General features: G+C 38.7%; 1 protein-coding gene across 5 annotated transcripts in view; it reads right to left on the bottom strand.

Moving 5' to 3' along the window:
• IL1RAP (interleukin 1 receptor accessory protein) overlaps positions 1-20,301 on the bottom strand; it is a 142,491-nt gene that overhangs the window by 108,305 nt on the left and 13,885 nt on the right. The window contains exon 1 of one of the 5 annotated variants that reach the window (XM_074404703.1): positions 457-931. The exons of 2 other annotated variants lie outside the window; for them this stretch is intronic. The gene's annotated coding sequence lies outside the window, so the exon portion shown is untranslated. Of the gene's footprint in view, positions 1-392; positions 414-456; positions 932-20,301 lie in introns of those variants that run through there. 2 more of the 5 variants (XM_074404701.1, XM_074404705.1) reach the window with 2 other exon arrangements.

Below are 20,301 nucleotides of genomic sequence, written 5' to 3'. Positions count from 1 at the left end.
CTATGAAATGAACCCATCCAAGCCATCTTTGGCCTCACAATACAGTCAACTGTCCCTTCACAGAGTACTTCCTAGTATCATTCCCCCAATTCTGTTAGAAAAATGATTGCCTCGATAGAAAGCATCCAGCAGATGAGGACCTCAGTTCCCCTCCTGTTCAGGTACCCAGAAGCCTCGGACAGGCCCCCCTTACTCCATCAGACCCTGCAGCACCCAAGAGATCATCATTCTCCATTACACAGAGAAGCAGGCAGGATGAGTCTTCTTTCCCAGTTCTGACTGGCATTAACAAGTGCTATAACATTGGCCATATACTTTATTGCTCTTATGCCTCAGTTTCTACAACTAGTTTTATAGCAAGAGCTAAATTACAACATTCACAGTAGACTTACAGGGCACCAAGCCAACACTTCACCACCTGTGGAGAAAACACAGGGGCTTCAGTACAGCCTTTACCTTCAGGTATTCTCAGTCTACGTATAGGAGAAAACAGCCTATTAGGCATCCTCACTGCTCCAATCCCCAGTCTTGTCCCTGAAACACAAAGATAATAATCCAAGTCTTCCTGGGAACTCATATAAGCCAAAAACATAAGGCTTAAAGAAATATCATGTCTCTGTACGTAAAGTGTTAAAGAAAATCCCCTTATGAACTAACACTGAGGAGGTCTGTGTGAGTCTGTGTCCCTGCTGAGGAAATTCTATGGCTTCTTTCACTAATTTTTGGGCACCAGGATCATCCTGACAGATGGCAATGCGCACCCACCAGTCCCATAGTCTGGGCTGTGACCTCAGTCCACCAGATCACACTGGATGGGGGGAAGGGGAAGAGGACTATGGCCAGAGTTCTTTTCATAGGCATTGACATTTGGTGACTTTATTGAAAATAAAGTAACACCATGCAATTCCCCTTTCATCAGAATGAGAATGAGCTGCAATTTTATAGTGCTATTATCTACTGATCCATAAACCACTAAAGACTCAAGTAACCCTAATTTCAACAAATATGCCTTATCTTTATCACACAGCTACTCAAAAAAAAAAAAAAAAAAAAAAAAAAAACAGAACTCTGGCCTCCCTAACAGAGAGGTGCTCAAGCAGCGCTTAATGTGAGGTTTTAAAATGCTCTGACAAGCATATTGAGCAGGAGGGCAGAACATATACTAAACAAATGTTGATGGAGGACAAGGGGGGCATTTTCTGGCTGCCTCATAAGCTTTTAAGGGGCGATTTTCCCAATGCAAAGCTATTTCATGTAACTGGGTATTTACTATGTGGAGCCCTTATGCTAAATGTTAATGGATGACACAGATTTTCATTGTCCCAGACATCCAGGAACTGACAACCTATACAAATCTCCAATTTGCCTATGGCTCATTGTAACCTCATAGTTTAAAAGCCTATTATTTTAATTGCCAATTCCTGGCTCTGCCACATGGTACCTATGAAATATTGGGCAAGTTACTTAATCTCTTTATGACTTACTTCTCCCACCTGCAAAATGGGGAGAATAATATTTTCTACTTCCTACGATTGCTGAGGGGGATTACATGGGTTACGATATATAAAATGCCTAAAAGTGTATTTGCTGTTATTATTTCATTAACTGTACAAAGCTAGTTATCTGTGTTTGCTCATGCTATTATTAAGTATACAAATCAGTCCAAGCAACATACCAACATGCCGTGGGGAAGGAATTACTTGCATTTTAATGTGGCAGGGAGCAGGAGTTGTGGGGAGAGAAGTTTATGCTGAGGAGTGAGGGTGGAAAAACTCCTTGGAGCTGATACTACAGCTGGCCTCTGAAGACAGGTAGCATTCTGTGATGCAGCCATGCATAAGGAACAAAGGCTCTTAGGGGAAAATTAAAACAAAAGAAAACAAGCTATACTTTTTACCACTGATCTACAGAATGAAAAGGAAATCTTAACTGAAAAAATGCAAATTAGATGAATATCATCTTGCAGGTTTGAAGTCCCTAAAACCACGGGGTAAGGACAGCAGTAAGAAATAGAAATTTTATTCTGCGCATCATTTCAAGAATGTACACTGCATGGAGCTGCTCATCATACCAATGCAATTCTGTGTTAGGTGATTACAGGCATTGGTAGGTCATCACCCAGGCAATGGGGCCATGAAAAGGATGTTCCATGATGACTACACAGGTAATGAAAGCCATTCTCATTAGCACAAAAATATTTTTAAAACATTTTGTCATTCACAAATTTTTTTTCTAGACATTTATACACTAAAACCTCACAACCTCGTAGGAATTCACACACATATACATACCCTAGCAGGGATTTCACACATATATACATTATCTGACAACCTAATGAGATCTCCAGATCCTCAAGCTGCCAGGAGTTTATCATTCAATTTCAACCCCGTTTTACAGAAGAACTATAGCTTCATGGATACCAAATGGTGAAGCCAGTGTTCAAACTCAAATGCCTTGACACCAAATCCCATAGTATTTCCTTGCATGTTCTTGTCATTGCCTTAAAAGTTTGTGTTAGAGATAAGGAGCCGCAACAACAACTATTTTCTACTGGAATCCGAATGTCTAGCTTCTGCTTAGCAACAATCTCAGCATTTGTCATGTCCTCAAGAAAATCCCATGTTGCTCATTGATCTGTAGCTGTCTCCAATTAAAGGACCCAAATGCCTGCTGTGGCCCTGGGAATTTTAAATAAGAAGTCAATGAGAGATGCTGGTAAGTGGTTCTGTAATTGTCTAGGGGCAGATAAAAACCTTGGTGGAATAATAATCATATCAATGTGCTGGCTACATGAATGATCCTGCAGTGAATTACAACAGGGTACTTCAACTCCAAGCCTAGGGTGGCGGATGTGCATAATTAATCTCCCTCTGCAATAACCCTGCAGGGTCAGCAACATCGGCATTCTACAGCCGAAATTGATGTCTTATTATTTCAGTCCCCTTTGGTGTTTCTTCAGATTCAGGAAAATAATATCAGATGTAGCAGCTCTGCTAATACAGACAGGGTTTTAAAGGATCTCTAGGCTATGAAAAAATCCTCATGTAAATCCTGGTAGGTAAATAGAGGATGGATTCAATGGATTCATTTACTATTAGTCCTAATAAATGCACCTCCTTATTTAGAGTCTCCTGATATTTTTAAATTTCATTCTTAGATTAACTTAGACCCTCTGAAGGCCACATATTGATTCACATTGTTCAGCTTGGGCTTTTACAGAATGATTTTGAAAAACTATGTTTTGGTAATTCACCATCACGTTAGAGAAACATTAGGTCATTAATATTAGGTAAAATAGGTTCAAAAGTTATCTTTTTCCACAGGACTTCTTTCAGGGCCTTTTAGGATGCTAATGCATGCCGTAAAACGAAATTGCTTAGTAATAATATACAATGTTTCTCAAACCTAATTGACTTGAGTAATTCTTGTTTAGTAATATCTCCAAGCATCAGGATGCTTACCACAGATGTTCTTTCAGAAAAAAGAGGGGAGGTAGAGTTTGTACCTTAATAGTAGATCAGGCTTTGAGGAATTTCTATAAATTCTCTCATTAAGTATATTACTCCTACTGGAGGTAGTTTTATAGTAAGGGTCATGAATTTTTAATTGGGAAAAAAAGTAGGAAATTCAAATCAATTTTCCAACTTGCTAAACCATTCCTGTGGCAAGCCGAGGGAGGAACAATGACACAATGGCTAGCTAAAATGAGATTAAGACAGACTGGTGGGCTTCAGTATGATGATGCTATGCTCCACCAGTGTAGCTAATTGGAGTCAATTATAATTTCACTGCTTCCAGAATTTTGGATACTTAAAGACTGTTACCAAATCAGAACATAAGACACCATAGAGGAAAAGTCAGAAAACAGAGGGGAGTCTTTATTCTTCCAATTATAAAAGGAGTAAGCACATACAAGACCCAGCAAACAACCCTTTCACCTGTGTGACCTTAATGTCAGAAAAATAAAAAGTGCTATTATTTTTAATTGTTCTGCTTTTTCTGAAAAAGAGGAAGATGATAAGAAAATGAATGTATTTATTAAGGTGACCTACAAAGAGTTTTTGCATGTAAATATTCTTTTCATTCTCTAACATATAAAAAAAACCGACTGAAATCTTCTGTAAATCTAGAGGAAGAGATATTTACCACCCTACAAACAAGAAGGCTGTAAAAGCCTCAGGTAAGTGTTGGGTGCCATGGGAACACCTGTAAAGGCTGACTGATGACAAAGACCAAAGCAATTTTCTCACACATCATATCCTAGTGCTACTTCCCTGATGCCCTTCACTGACATTCTGGATCCTCCATGATCTGGCAGCAAACTCTCTTTCCAACCTTTTGCTGTACCTCCCCACTTCTCATATAGCAAGGACTCCCACCACAGGTACAAATACAGACATTGCTACAGATCACCACCTGCCTGCCTTCCCCTTTACTCATTTCTTATGCCTGGCATGCCCTTCATTACCCTCTCCACATGTACAAGTACCACCTGTCCTTCAGGGCATAGTTCCGAAACCAGTTCCTTCATAAAACCTCCCTGCTTCCCTCTGTCAGATGTAATTTCTCCCTTCTCCCTAAAACTTGAGCTATGCTTCCCATTTAGTCTCAGTAATTTACTTTCTTATCTCGTACTATTAATTAAGCGTGTACGTCTTCTCTCTTAAGACCCTTGCAGACAGGGTCCACTTCTGATTCATTTTTGGCTCCCAGGGCCTAGCATAAAGTCTGGCATATAGAAATCACTCTGGATTATTGATTGAATAATTACATTCTTCTAAACAGTGATTCTATAGGCTGTTTCTCAATCCAGGAAAATACTATAATTTCTTTATGTGTTTTCTACCCCTTCAGTCCTCTCAACACTCATTTCTTTTTCAGATCATCATGGATGATTCTTCCACTAAAATATGTCAGGCAAGGCACATTCAATAGAATACCTTGAGACTGTCATCTGCCTTTGTCACTGTAAGCCTTGGTTATAATGCTTTATAATACATACATTTGCATTTATCATGTGCACGGTGACACTGAACTACAGAGTTGCTCAGTGAGCTCCCACCCAAGTGACCATAGAGGGAACAGCTTGAACTTACACCATGAATTTTGTTTAATTTGGATTCACATGTCTGATTTAACATTATTGAAGCTCATCTTTTTTTTTTTTTTTTTTTTTTTTTGGCTAGGATGAACTCCCCTGAGTCTATTGATGCTACGAAAAAAAAAAAAAAATTTTCCTTAATCTTTGTGTATGTTACAGTGGATAACTCTAATTGCCATTTCTAAACCCCAAAAACTTTCAGGAAGCAGTTCCATTTAGAAAGAATGAGTTTTCTATGAAAGAATATAACAGAAATTCCACAACCCCTTTCAGATCATTACTCAAACTCTGAGATCTGGAGTTTTTAAACTGAAAGCATACGTTGGGTAGGAGAGGAGAATAAGATCAGAAATCAGAGGAAAACCAAGAGAAGGGAGGTTACAAGCCATGATAGGCATACATGTGGAGAAGAGAAAACCCAAGAAAAATTAACTTTGAGAATAACACCTATTCATTCATTCAACAAGTATTTTCCAAATTCCTACTTTATGCTAAGTACATTACTCAACTGAAATAATTCATGCTTTGACCCTATACACAGCACTTTTCTTCATGTCTTATTCTATTTGATATTCACATGACTTACTCAAAAAGGAATATAATTTTCCTGTTTTACAGACGATAAAATTAGGTGCCAAAAGGTGAAGTGTCTAACTCAAGATATCACAACAATCAAACAGCAAAGCTTGATTTTAAATCAGGTTATCTGGCTGCAGCAGATTGTCTGCCCTGATGCTTTCACATTGTTCTCCCCAATGCCCATGGCAGTTTATAAAACAAAATATATGAAGTGTTCAGTATTTAGTTTGCTGTGTCCAAAAGATCAATTAAGAAAGATAAAAATTCTCTTGGCGCGAAGGCTGTGAAAAATGCCAACTCTACATTAGTAAAATCCCTGAATTATATGCAAAAAAATCTTTCACCAGAAAGGTTTTTAATTATTAGTATGATAGTAATGAAGGGGCACAAATGAGACATTTCTGGGGAGCTGCACAGACTTAAGTTATTTATAATTAGTGTGGCATCATTTTTATAAATGGGTGTACCACGTTCCAGGTTTTTAAGTTGTTTTCTGTCAGCTTCCCAATAAAACATCTTTGTTTTTAAAATCCTGGGCAAACACAATTCTCCACTTCTCATCCAGAGACAGGATATTATTGAAATTTCACAGGCAGTTTGAATAGGTAGGTTAAAGTGATAATGATGATGGTTGCCAGGGGCTGAGGGGAGGACAGAGTGAGTGTTTAATGGCTCCAGTTTCAATAGGAAATGTGAAAAATTCTGGAGATGAATGATGGGGATAGTTGCACCACAATGAAAATTTACTTAACTCCACAAAAGAGGAGACTCAAAAAGGGTTAACATGGTAAATTTTGTCACAATAAAAACACAAATAAAAGAAATGCTAATGAATTTTCAAACCATGAAAGACAAACCTCAGCTGAATCTCAAACTCAGAAAAAGTAAAACTTTAATTCCAAACTGCTTAGTCAAACATAATGAAATAGGACCTACCTCCTGTCAGAATGAGTACATATTAAAAATAAGAAGTCTAATTCTTTTCAAAAATAAGGGAAAAGATTATTCACCCTCTTTCTTTTTCTCAGAGCATTTACTTTGGTTAACTTGCAATTATTGAGTATTTTTTGCACTCTTTGAAATGTATACAAATCCTTTTGAAGAATCGACAAGGACTTTTGTCAGCTTTGTGACCTAGGAATGCCTTTACAAAGACCTAGAGGCCATCGCTTTGAAAAGTGAACATCAAGGTAGCTAGCACCCCTATCTCCCAGTTTCTGTGGGAGAGTTGGAGTCTGACTTTGGTAGGTACCTTGCAGCAAGTTAAAAAATTACCTCGTGTCATAAAGATATGAAAAGTTTGTTTTTCCTCTGGCCAAACCCAATCAGCTAACATGGATGGCCACCGCAATTACCAGGTAAAGTTAGGATGGCTATGTGTGACAAATGGTGCTGTCAAGCTTATTTGAGGACAAGTTATTGTTTATCTTCAAAACATGCATGTAATGGGCTGTTTGGCTTCATAAAATAGTGAGATTTCTTTCTGTCTTTGCAATCTCTTAGTGGATTACCTTCGATGTACATCACATTCTGATTTAATAATGCATGTTCAAGAATAAATAAATAAACATGTTTTCTTTCTCTCTCACCTTTGTAGAGAGAATTTCTCAGTTGGGAGATTTTGCTTTTAATTTTATTTTCCCACCAGCTCCTAAACATATAATCTCTATAATTTTCACTAAAATAAATTTAGTTATAAAAAAATCAACACAGATACATGGAAAGACTAATTCCTGTTATTACAAACAAATAGGAAAATTGAAGAAAGAGAACAATGAACTTCTTAGGAGGAAAAAAAAATACCAAGTTTAAAATGAGCAAGCATTGGTATCCACGAAAACAAATAAATGGTTAATTGCACAGCCAGGACAGGAAGAAATTTCCCTATAGACAGGTTCATGAAAAGGGTTTTGTAACATGACTTTCAAAAAGAGAATTATCTGCCTTTGAGTTTTTGAGGCTTTCAGCTTCAGAATGGACATCATACGATGAGCATCCATCCACGAAAGACAAAATCAGAAGGACAGAGGGAGGGAAAGGTAGTAGGAGACCTGCGAAGGAGGGAGGAAGGCAGAGAGGATGGAAGAGAGAGGGAGGATAAACGAATGTGAGTAACAAGTAGTCAGAATTCATCTAAAATATCCTTCAGTGCTCTACCAACCTTGCCATTTTTGCATATTCAAGACCTCCTAGATTTCTCTAAACAAAAACTCTACGACAATTATATATATATATATATATATATATATATATATATATATATATGTATGTATGTTAGTGCTTTCTCATTACGTGTGCACATCTTCTCTACTTCATTTTATTGTAAGCAGCTTAAGGTTCGACGATGAAACAAGTAGTGTTTTGTTTTGGTTTCTTTAATTCTTTTTTGTATCACTGAAATGCCACAGGGAGAGCACAGACCCATAAAATATATATATTTTTTAAATGGCCAATACAAGTAGAAAGAGGTATTCAGACAATGTTTAAATCCTAATAATCTTAATAATCTAAACAATGTCTTGATAATCTTAATAATCCAAATCCAAAAGAAATGGATGTAACAGACATTGCATTTTCAAGATCTGCTCTCATAACAGGAATAAAAATGGCAAGTCCCTACTGTGTTTTTTCTTATATATGTCAAATAATCACCTGTTAGGTTATTTTTTATATTTTATTTATAATTATATTATTTATATCTATTTCATTGTATTTTATTATTTTTATTTTTACTTTATTCTTATTTATTTTATTTTATATATTTATATATATTGTAATTTTAGTAACTACACACATTTTGTAAAGGGTCAGGAATGTCACCAGAGTTATATGATACAGATGTTTTAAGTATTGGAACACGAATGGAATAACTAGGAAAACTGCAAAAGAAACATATAGAGATGAGAGAAGACAAAAATGACACTAAGAAAAACAGGAATACCAGGGGAAGTGGGGCAGATGAAGATACTGCAAGAATGAATCTGAATGCAAGTCTGTTAACAATCAGTAACACAAGATACAAAAGCTCCTTTGAAATTATGAAGCTTTTGCTTGTCAGTTTTACAAAAGGAAGTATAATAAACTAAAACAATGTTATTTTCCTAAGATCAGATGCACCAAACTCTGATTCTGGACCTTACTCTGACCTTGTGAAAAGGCTTCCAATTCCTGAACAAATATATATTTGTCACAGATATACAGATATAGCCCTAGTCATAACATATTAATACAAAGTATTTCCTTATGCTTTAAATATAATCTCCTGGGCAGTGAACTCACCTGAATTTCTGAAAGCTCTAATCCTCTACATCACTGTATCTTTTCCTCAAAGAAGTGAGAGGAGGAAACAGATTTGTATTAGTCTATTAGTGCTAAGCCAAACAGGGGAAAGCCCTTTATAAATCCATCAGATCTCCTGAGAACTCACTCCCCATCAGGAGAACAGCATCATGGGGGTAACTGCCCCCATGATTCAATTACCTCCTGATGGGTCCCCCCCACAACACATTGGGATTACGGGAACTAAAATTCAAGATGAGATTTGGATGAGAAAACAGCCACACCATATCAGTACCTTTGTACAAGGGTGTATAAAACCCAACCACAGCAATGATGGAAACCAGACAATCTGAATGACACCTTGCTGACATGAATATGGAAATACCCTGTATTTGTCTATTTCCCTCAAACACCCTTCTTCATTGAAAATGCAAGCATTTATTCAACAACACACAGTTAAGAGCCCCTACTGTGTGCAAAGCCCCTACTGTGTGCAAAGCACTCCATCCTACCTTGCAGGTGAATGGTGAGGACACAGTCTGTGATCACAAGACAGATTCTATCAGAACCCACTGACACAAAAGCAACCAAGTGAAGGCAAAGTTGGATATCTTCTCTAAGACAGAGCTGCTCAAATGGTAATATGCATAAGGAGGACCTGGAAAATGAGGTAAAATGGAGACTCACACATTCCATTAAGTCTAGGACAAGACTCAAGATTCTGCGTTTCTAGTCAACCCACAGAAGCTGCTGTTGCTGCTGCTCCTTAGATCATACATTGAAAAGCAACAGTGTAAAGCATAAAGTGTAAATAAAGGGCTGTGAATGCTAAGTGAGCAGTGAGTCTTGCTAGCTGATAGTTGTAGGGAGGTTTCATGGGGAAGCTCTTGCATCGAAACAGGAAAAGGAACAGAGGTGTGTATTTGTTTGTGGGTAGGTAGGGACCAAAAAGAATCACAGAGACAGTGGGGAGTAAAGAGAAAAGAAGGGGGAAAAAAAGGGGGGCGGAGAGGTATTCCAAAAAGCAGAAATAACTTGAACGAAGTTCTCAAAGGAGAAAAATGTATGAGATATTTAGAGGAAAATAAGAAATTTAGTAAGACTAAGGTATAACCTGCAGGTAAGTAAACAATGAATTCCAGAAAATAGGCCTAGAATGATATCCCATGAAGAAATAATCCACATCTTAGATAGATTTGACCTTATATTTTGGAGGGCAGTGGGTATCTGATCAATAACAAGATAGGCAAATTTCAGCTGTTAAAATTGCTTGCGTAGAATAAAAGATCTTGTATTTAGATCTGGTCTAAAGTTATTCATATTCTACATTTTGATATGTATTACTAAATGCTCATTATTATTCTTCAATATAATTGCCTTTCTGTAAATCATAGCCCATCTTCAAATGAATAACGTTCCTTCAAATGAGACTGTGTAAGATCAAAACAAAATATGCCTGTTCCCATGCTCCTTAAAGTGTTCACCATTCAGCAGCCTACAATTAAGCAATGGCTTAGTGGAATCACAAATCATTTGTATTTACTGTCAAAAGCTACAAATTTCCAGAAATGTTTCATAATGTAATATCCTGAAAAATGAAACCAAATGAGGCTATAAGAGAGCATAGGTTTTCGCACTGCTGCTGCATGTAAAGGCACAGATCTGAGTCCGTGCTGTACAGCAAGGAACAGAGGGAATCACAGGATACCTAGGAAGCTCAAGCAGGTTGCCAAACCCTAACGGGCAAGTTCACTGCTTCCCTGCCAACATTATTAATAATTTTTTTAAAAAAGAAGAGAAAAGGCATCTAAAGTAAAGGCATCTAATAAATTATCTATCAGTTCTTGTTTCTGTGTCTGCCCAAATCAGTAAAACCTTTAAATGTCACATTATTGCTCTTTGAGATAGGCTATGAGTCTCACTTGGTAAGAGGTTCCAAGTTAATTTTTTAAATAAGTAAATGTCTAAAAGATTTTGTTTAAGCCACATTAGGTAGGAAGTGAAACCATTGTGTTCCCTTCTCCTCTCCCTTCAGCATACATCTAATCTCTCTCTTAATATAACCATAGATAACTACTGGACTCCGATTTTTTCCTTTTTTCACATATAACTTTTTCTTTTTACAAAAATTGAGTCATATGTGTATACGGTGGCTCATGCCTGTAATTCTAGCACTTTGGGAGGCCAAGGTGGGCAGATCACAACGTCAAGAGATCAAGACCACCCCGGCCAACCTTTTAGTAGTGAAACCCCGTCACTGCTAAAAATACAAAAATTAGCCAGGTGTGATGGCAGGTGCCTGTAGTCCCAGCTACTCGGTAGGCTGAGGCAGGAGAATCACTCAAACCCGGGAACTGGAGGTTGCAGTGAGCCAAGATTGCACCCCTGCACTCCAGCCTGGCAACAGAGTGAGACTCCATCTTAAAAAAAAAAAAAGATGTTTATTTTATCTAGCAATGTCTCTTTCACATTTTTTCCACATTACTTTATATAATTCTCTCTTTGTTTTGGTTTTTAAAGTTATACTTTAGTAGGCAAAACATAGACCATGGTTGTCACCATAATTCACACTGACATAGCATTGTGATCTATTATATTTCATTTTTAATGGCTAAATATGATTGCATTGTCTAGCTTATGACAGTGTATTTAACCCCATGATGGCATTTTGATTATTTTCAACCACATTTAGGCTTACAGTCATTTTCTTCAGGGTTACTTAAAAATCAATAGGATCCCGAGCATCTACTTGGAAGATCACAGTAAAACTATGTAATGAGTCTATTGGCCAGTGAAAACATCCAAAGAGGAGAAAAGGGAGAGCCACAGAATCAGAGGCATGTAGTCATACCACAACAGCTGATAATCCAAATTACTAGACAGTGTCAATTATCAAGTAAATACCAATAGCCAACAGCTAGACAAACCAGAGCTGCAAACGGTAACTAGGATGCATCAACACACACACAAAAAAAAATTTAAAAACTAATCAACTTTATTTATAGTACAGATTTTCAGATAGCAACTTGGTTATCTGAGTCCTTATTCCTAGGCGGAGAATAAGTCACAAACTTGCATGAAGGACAAATGGCTTTTATAAGTAGGCATGTTGATGTCAGAAAGAAAGCTGACCTACTAACACCTAACATGAAAAGAAACCCAACAAGCAAAAACTAGTAGTAACATGTGGCCCTGGGGTCATTTCATGTTAGAGTCTTACATATTTCAAGGTTCTGGGGACATCATTATGTACAGTGAAAAGTAATTTATGTTCAGAATCACAGCCCTGAATTATTAATGGAAGTATAATTTCTCAGGGTATTTGCTATACAATAGCACTGTAGTATAGAATACACCTGAGAAAGACAACCTATCAACATAGTTAAAAAAAGATTCTTGATCATAGGAGATCTCAGAAAGACTTTGGGCCAACCACAGCACTTAATAGACAGAAAAACAAAAACACAAAGTTAGCATGATTGATCCAATGTTAGTGGGTTTTTGGAAATCATCGGAGCTACTAAGCTGGGATACATGAATCTTATACCACTATATTTGTGGCTACTCCACAATTACAAGATCGGTAAGTAGAAACTGAAACTTGAATGAGAAGACACTCATTGTTTAGCATTTTCAGAGAACTAAGATTTACCTTAAGAAATACTGTGATCAGAAATGTGAATGTGGGCCGGGTGCGGTGGCTCATGCCTGTAATCCCAGCACTTTGGGAGGCAGAGGAGGGTGGATCACAAGGTCAAGAGATCGAGACCATCCTGGTCAACATGGTGAAATCCCGTCTCTACTAAAAATACAAAAAAAAAAAAAAATTAGCTGGGCATGTTGGCGCATGCCTGTAATCCCAGCTACTCAGGAGGCTGAGGCAGAAGAATTGCCTGAACCCAGGAAGCACAGGTTGCGGTGAGCCGAGATCCCACCATTGCACTCCAGCCTGGGTAACATGAGCGAAACTCCGTCTCAAAAAAAAAAAGAAATGTGAATGTAAGTGGCCCTGGTGGGAAGCTGAGAATGAGTTATAAGTCACAGTTAATTGTTGCTATTGTTGCTGTTTTGAGAACATAGATCTTCTAAAACCCAAGAAAAAATATAGCATTAATTGTTGGCCAGGAATACAGCTGTACAAACAAGAACTTAGGTTCAACATATGGATAATGGGGAAACTAAGTCACATATATATGCAAAACTAGCAAATATCCTTGCTTCTGTGTTTGGCTGACCACGAAAATCTATTGTTTTGAATTAACTAACTTTCAGAACGTAGCTTGACTGTTTCTGTAAGTATTCATCAATGCAAAAGAAACTGAATAGACAGTGTACTTGAAAGCACACTGTATAAGCAGGCAGGAGACTTGAGTTCAAGTTTCAGTGGAGCTCCAGAACAAGGGCCTCGGGGTTGCCAGTAAAACAAATGAATTGAATGTGAGACTCTTTAATTTAAGCTTCCTCTTGACTGTTTTTCATGTTTCCAGTCAGCTCTTAGCAAATAGAAATTAGGCAAATATGGAAAATCCTTATACCCTGCAATACATAGTACAGTCTAATTGGGACCTTTGTTGCAACAAAGGCTCTCTGAGACATACTTTAAACAGGAGACTCTTATTTTCCTAAGCTCCACACTTTACTTTGCTGGTTTGTTTTTTTTTTTTTTTTTTGTATTTTATTTTAATTCTCTTACACTTTATCTATCTTCTTATCAAGATGACATCTAGAAAATCAGAAAGGACCTCAGAAGTCAATAATGTTATCTGGGGTACTATTTGGGAAATAGAAGCCCCAGAAAGAGAGGTGCCTTTCATGAGGTCAGTAACTCACTAGTGGAAATGTGAGAAGCTGGCGTTTGACTCCCAGTTCAGGCCTGTCTACCAACTCTGAAAACTACTAAGAAATATAACTGTCCCCTAAAAATAACATACCATTTGTATCCAGGAAAAAGAGTCATGTCTAAACAGGCAATGGTCCTAGATCAAAAGAAGACAGCTACTTGGGCCCAGAAGCAATGATCAGGCTGCAAAAGGCGCTGAAGTTGCTGTTCTTTTCCCATGACTTTGCGAAGATTTATGGCGTACATGGGAAATCTTGGCCCAACGTCCTACAGACAGCATTGGATCAGATCCCTAAGGAGTCCTTACAGCTGTGAAGTTCTTAACATCTTTATTTCCTGGGAACAGTTGGACTGACCTGACTTAAAATATCTGGTGAATTTCTGAAGCTTTTCTATAAGGAACAAAACTTCATAGTTTCAAATATACACAAATGATAGATCTGAGCAAAGCATACTGAACTGTAACGTTACATTTTAAAACAATTAAGTAGGTTAGAGATTATGGACGTCTCTGTAAATCTTGAGGAGAAAGATTATTTAATTGAATAACAGTGTTCATTCTTCGTTGCCGCACTGATCAGGACCCACTGCCAGTTTTTGTTATCTTTCCCTTCATTCTTTCAAATCAAAGTTGTTAATCAGCTGCTAGAGACTTTCTATCTTTGCAACACTCTTTCCTTCAAGAACCAGGGAACTGTCTCCAACCTGACATTAAATCAAAGGATTATCATATTTGACTAGCAGAGCTTTCAAATGAGTAGTAAGCCAATTAAAAGAAAAGAGAAGAAAAAAATAGACCCCCCCCCAAAAAAAAGAGTTTTTCACTCCTGACATCCTGGCCTGCAAGCGGCTTTCCTTTGAAACGGCAAGAAGAAACAGCTCTCAAAGACGCTTTCTCATATGCTGCCAACTGCAAAGGGAGTATTTTTCAGGGGATGCTTCCCTGGTCCGACTCGGACTTGTCTCGGGGTGTGTCATCATTACTCCAAGAGGTTTGGCCTGGGCAAGACTGCATTCATCAGGAATCATTTCAAAAATCCAGAGCAGGCAGCCAGTGGGAGGTTTTTCAACACGGATGTGCACCTCCCACGTGCTCTGGTCACAGACACGACTGGGCTGGTAAGACGGCCTGACGGAACCGTGCCAGGCCCAGACACAAGTCTTCCATTCTGACACGGAGTGCTGCCAAGAGGGAAGGAACCACATCCTTCCTCATCCTAAGTCCTCTTCTTAAATCGAGTGGTTGTTCGGACAGGGGAAGCACAGGGGGGAGGGAGGAGGAGACATCACTAGTTGGTGTTAATTATAACAAGGGGAAACCTTTATTCCCAATATAAAGTTTCTAAGTGAATGCAAGACAGAATCTCGAGGCCGGAAGGGCCTTTAAACGTCATTTTGATTCAAACTCCTTTTTCCAATATTCAAATCTCCTTGTGGCATCCTTGCCAAGTAGATGTCTAGGCCCTCTTTTAATATCTCTAGCAATGGTGAACTCATTACTGATTTAGTTTTCATATGGCCCTAATTGTAATAAATGTCTCTTTATGTTGAGCTGGACCCAGATCCCTTGTCATTTCAACCTACTTATTCTGGTTGAGGTCTTTCAAGCCACGTTGGGCATATGCTTCCCTCTTTCACAGACACCTATGGGCATTCAATACAGTGGTTCCAGTATTTCAAAGCAGCATTTCCATATGTCATAGATCTTATTTTCAAAAATAGGAGACTAGAGCTTTTCAAAAGTACTTGTTCCCCTAGTCCTCCCCTCTCCAACCCTCTCAAAGTGAGAAAAAGGTACTGAGCAAATGAGAATGTCAGTGAAAAAGAAAGAAATCTCATCAATTGATTAAGGCATCTCCCATGCTGTCTGAGCCTAAATAAAAAAAAAAAATTGGAAAAGGAGAAAAGGGAGCAACAAGAGGCCAGAAACGCAAATCGGCCGGCTCAGTCCAAGCTGAGATTCTAGGGAACTGCCAGACAATCAGAGTAGTAACTAACCACCTGTTACAAGATGCTCAGCTGTACATCTAAGCAAACTGGATAGGGGCCCCGGGATACATGGCACACCTGAGCACATGGAGGCAACGCACAAGATTTCATCATGAACTTTACAGTCACACAGACCTGGACGCAGGTCCTTCTCCACAGCTGTACAAGCTACTTAACTACATCGACTCTCAGTTTCCTTATTCACGAACAGGGGCAGTAAGGCACCTCGTGGAATTAGGCAAGATGATTATACGAGGTAATTTCGTAAAGCACTTGGCACACAGTAAGCACTTCAATTTGTTAGCTATTATCTTTTTTTCCCCTCATTGCTAGAGCTGCCTTTGACTCTCCCAAACGTTCCCTGTATACTGTACCAAATACAAGGAAGCAGAAAACCCACATATCAGGAAGAGAAAAATTAGGCCAAAACTCATGTGTGAGAAAAAAGGCAAGAGAAGCAGCATACAGTATCAGAAGTACACTGTCCCAGAACTAGAAAGCCAGTTACAGGTAGGTTTGGCTGACTTTATAAACACAGCATATTCCTCTAAGGCCTTTCTGCAAAGCCAGAGGCTTAGCTTTTTTTGATCCCAGCAAACTAGTATTCTTTGAGAATAATTACACATACTCCATTTAACGGCAGCACCAAAAGTTTGGTTTCTATAGGCCTCCTCCTGTTTCCCTAAGTCCATGTTCAACATCCTTAACCAGGAAAACCCTAGATTCCCCAAAGCAAGAAGCCGGGGTAGTCATCCGATTTGATGTGCCCTAGGGATCTCTTTAGGAGGAGAAACCTCTGCCAGGGTGCAATGAACAAAGGATATATTAAGATTTCTTAATTCACTTGCTGCTGGTTGTTGAAATCTTAGGTGATACAGCTCTGAGTGTGTGTGCTTTAAATAAGTCAAGACAGGTGAGTAACTTCAGCTGTGTCTTGACAAGTAGGAAGCCAAGAGATATGGCTAGTTTTTAAAACATTCAGGAGTATGTGCCAGGGAGTGCTGACAGGGAAGACTTACGGAATGACCTAATTCAAAGATGTGTAGATTTCCTGAGGACGTTAAGGTATCCACTCAGACATGCTTTTGTAAAGAACCCTTTCCTCTTTACCCTGTGTTTGGTGTTCTGTGCATTGATGAAAGGCAGTAAAAATACTTCAGGGAAGTGCGGAAACAGAACAGCTGAAATTGTAACACCTGGGTTACAAAAAGCCTGTTTTGGGGTGGAAAGGGATCTTTAAAGTGAGGATGTTCAAAAACTGTGGATGAATTTCTTTAAATTATTATTATTTTTAGAGATATGTCATCGCTCTGTTGCTCAGGCTAGAGTACAGTGGCACAGTCCAGACTCACTCTAAACTCAAACTCCCAGGTTCAAGTGATCCTCCCACCTCAGTTCCCCAAAGTGCTAAGATTGCAGGTGGGAGCCACAGTGCCCAGCCATGAATGGATTTAGAACAAGGACACAGCATGAACAAGGATGTGTCCTAAGATTATCAGGCAGTGATGCATAGAATGAAGTGGAAGAGTGAGCAATAGAATAGAATCCTTTGAATATATAGAACACCAATGAGGAGACACAGCCCACTGCTGTTCCAATTACTGCTACATCTTCCCTTTAAACTCTTCCAAGTCTAAAGCCAGGCAGATGTGAAATTCCATGGCTAAGATACCAGTCTCTTCTGCAGAACACCTGTATCATCAGACCAGAGATTCATGGGCTCCAACCTGTCCTCTTCCACATCACATCCAGCTTTCCTTTCTAATTTATCAAGGGCTAAGTGGCCACTTGATGGTCAGCAGAGCCTGTGAGCTTCAGTTTTTTCACTATAACGATTCAGATAAAACTGACCTTACAGAGCTGTTATCAAATCAAATGAGGTAACGAACATCTAAGTGGTTTGTAAATTGCTGGGCACTTGGACAAACACGAGGAAATGCTGTTGCTACCACTTAGTAAATCTCCAAAGTCTCAATTTACTACGTAAAATAAGTACTTGCTTTTATAGGATCTCTTCTTCTCTCAAAATGATACTGACATGATTGCATAAGCCAATTTCATTTAAGCCAATTTCTCATTGCACATACACTTCCCTTTGTTCTTCATCTACTAGAGTCAAACTTACCAGGGAATTTTAAAGAAGAGTTATCTAGGCATACCACAAGGGCATTAGAGGTGACAATAGTAGTCAAAGGTGAAATCACTTTGGTTTGCAATGTACACTAGCATTTTTAATTCTCAGAATGGTTCTGAACATCTTATGATTACTCTGGGTCACCTCATCAACTGAGAACAGAAGAAAGCTCTGGGAATGCACATTCTCTGCCTTGATTATTATAATAGAATCCTCATCAATTGCCCCACTTATTCCCTCTCTAAGCTCCAACGCTTTGACACCCAATGCCAGATCTGTCTAAAATACAGATCTAATAATGCCCCTCCCTTACTCAAGAATATTCAGTGTGTCTCCATATCTTATAGGATTAAGTATGAATTTCTTAACAGAGCATTTAAGGTCCCTAAAAAACAGTGCCTCCTTGTATTCAGTGATCCTAGTATTCACACATCAGATCCTGGTCAAACTGGACTCTCCAGGGAAGGTGGCTGTTTTCCTCCTTCACTTTATGTTTTCATGATCTTCCCTTTCTCTAAGACCAAAGTCATTTCTGTTTCTTAACTGTGCCAACATGGTTAAATTGGAATGATGTTTCCTAGAATTCCTTACTCTCTCTGTAATTCCAAGTTAGGGCTGCCCATAGAGAAGTTTGTTCAGAGGGTCTGTCTAGGCCTGTAGGTACTACTGCAGTTCACACATGTTGTGGCTGATCACTGATTCACCTCCTAGACGGGGAGCAGCCATGCCCACCACTCTTTCAGTTCCTGCCAGATCTTCCCTTTAAACTTCTCCAAGTCTGAGGCCAGGCAGATGTGAAATTCCATCCTATTCCAAGGCTAAGAACACCAGTCTCCTCTGCAGAACACCTGTATCATCAGACTAGAGACTCATGGGTACCAATCTCTCCTCTTCCACCTCACATCCAGCTTTCCTTTCTGACTGTCTGACAGGTAGAAGCAACAGCCTTCAACAGACTTCCTACCCAGGGCCTTCTCAGGATTTCTGGTTATAACTGTTCTCTGATCTCCCAAATATCCTCTCCTTGGCCTTTAGTTGCCCAGTTTCTCCCACAATTGTAGCTCTCTCTGGTAAGTTTCACAATCCATATCATTTAATCACCCCTGGTCAGACCATAATTCACTTACCACTTCTCCTTACCCATCTTTCTATGTCCAACCTGTTCATCACTTCAAGATTAACTTTAAAGACAACTTCCTTATAAAGCCTTTCCTGATTTACAGAATGGTCTTTCCTTTTAAATACCAAATGTTTTGTTATATCATACATCTTTTCAAGATACGTTATGTATTTTATACTATTTGAAATAACTGCATAAATTGTATTATAAAACCCTGTGTACGTTTTATCTTTCAGTTGGGTTTGTGTATTTGCTTTTTTAATTCTCTGTATCTCACCAGTCTCTTGCCTTCAAAAGTTTTTCAGAAAATGCTTATTGTCCAAAAGAGTAAGTGAATTATCCCTATCAATACTCCCTTTTTATTAACACAAGCAACTGAAACCCAGTGTAACTATGTGTGGTATCAACTCACTTCTACAATGACTGTTTCTACAATGGCCATAACTTTTCCTTTCCTCACATTGGAAAAGAGTCTCTCTAGTCCACATTCAGTGCTGTGTATTCTTTTTTTCTCACTCTTTTTTGAGACAGAGTTTTGCTCTTGTCACCCAGGTTGGAGTGCAGTGGCACGATCTCGGCCCACTGAAACCTCCACCTACCAAGTTCAAGAAATAGTCCTGACTTAGCTTCCTTAGTAGCTGGGATTACAGGCGCCCACCATCAAGCCCAGCTAATTTTTGTATTTTTAGTAGAGACAGGGTTTCATTATGTTAGCCAGGTTGTTCTCAAACTCCTGACCTCAGGTGATCCACCCTCTTCAGCCTCCCAAAGTGCTGGGATTACAGGTGTGAGCCACCACAGCTGGCCCAATGCTGTGTATTCTTACCATATGCACAGTGCAACAAATTTATTACCTAGCTCCCTAGGCCACAGTAAAGTAGAAACTGTTAATTGTATGGTGAATGGAGAGCCAGATGTGCCAAAAGCAACAAGAACTAGAAGACAATAAGAGAAACAAAGGCCAGCAAATTTATGAAAATCAGACTACACAAATTTAACAGTTTATCGGTCTGGGACCATTTAGTATACAAGTAAATGATCTCACCTCAATAAATTCCAACAGAATTATGGCCCACTCCAATTAACTGTCCTTCACAAATAAGATTAAGTAATGCTCCATATTTTAGAATAATCTTCTGAAATTATTCTTAAAGCAAAAATTTAAAAAGAAAGCTATATTTTGAAACTTGCCACTGAAAAAAATCCTGCAGCAGCTCTCACTCTGGGAGAGAGAAAGATGAAATAGGAGATGCATTTAT

The sequence above is a fragment of the Saimiri boliviensis genome, chromosome 8 (genome assembly GCF_048565385.1).
Source record: "Saimiri boliviensis isolate mSaiBol1 chromosome 8, mSaiBol1.pri, whole genome shotgun sequence".
Classification (NCBI taxonomy): domain Eukaryota; kingdom Metazoa; phylum Chordata; class Mammalia; order Primates; family Cebidae; genus Saimiri; species Saimiri boliviensis.
This window is presented reverse-complemented; position numbering and strand designations above follow the sequence as displayed.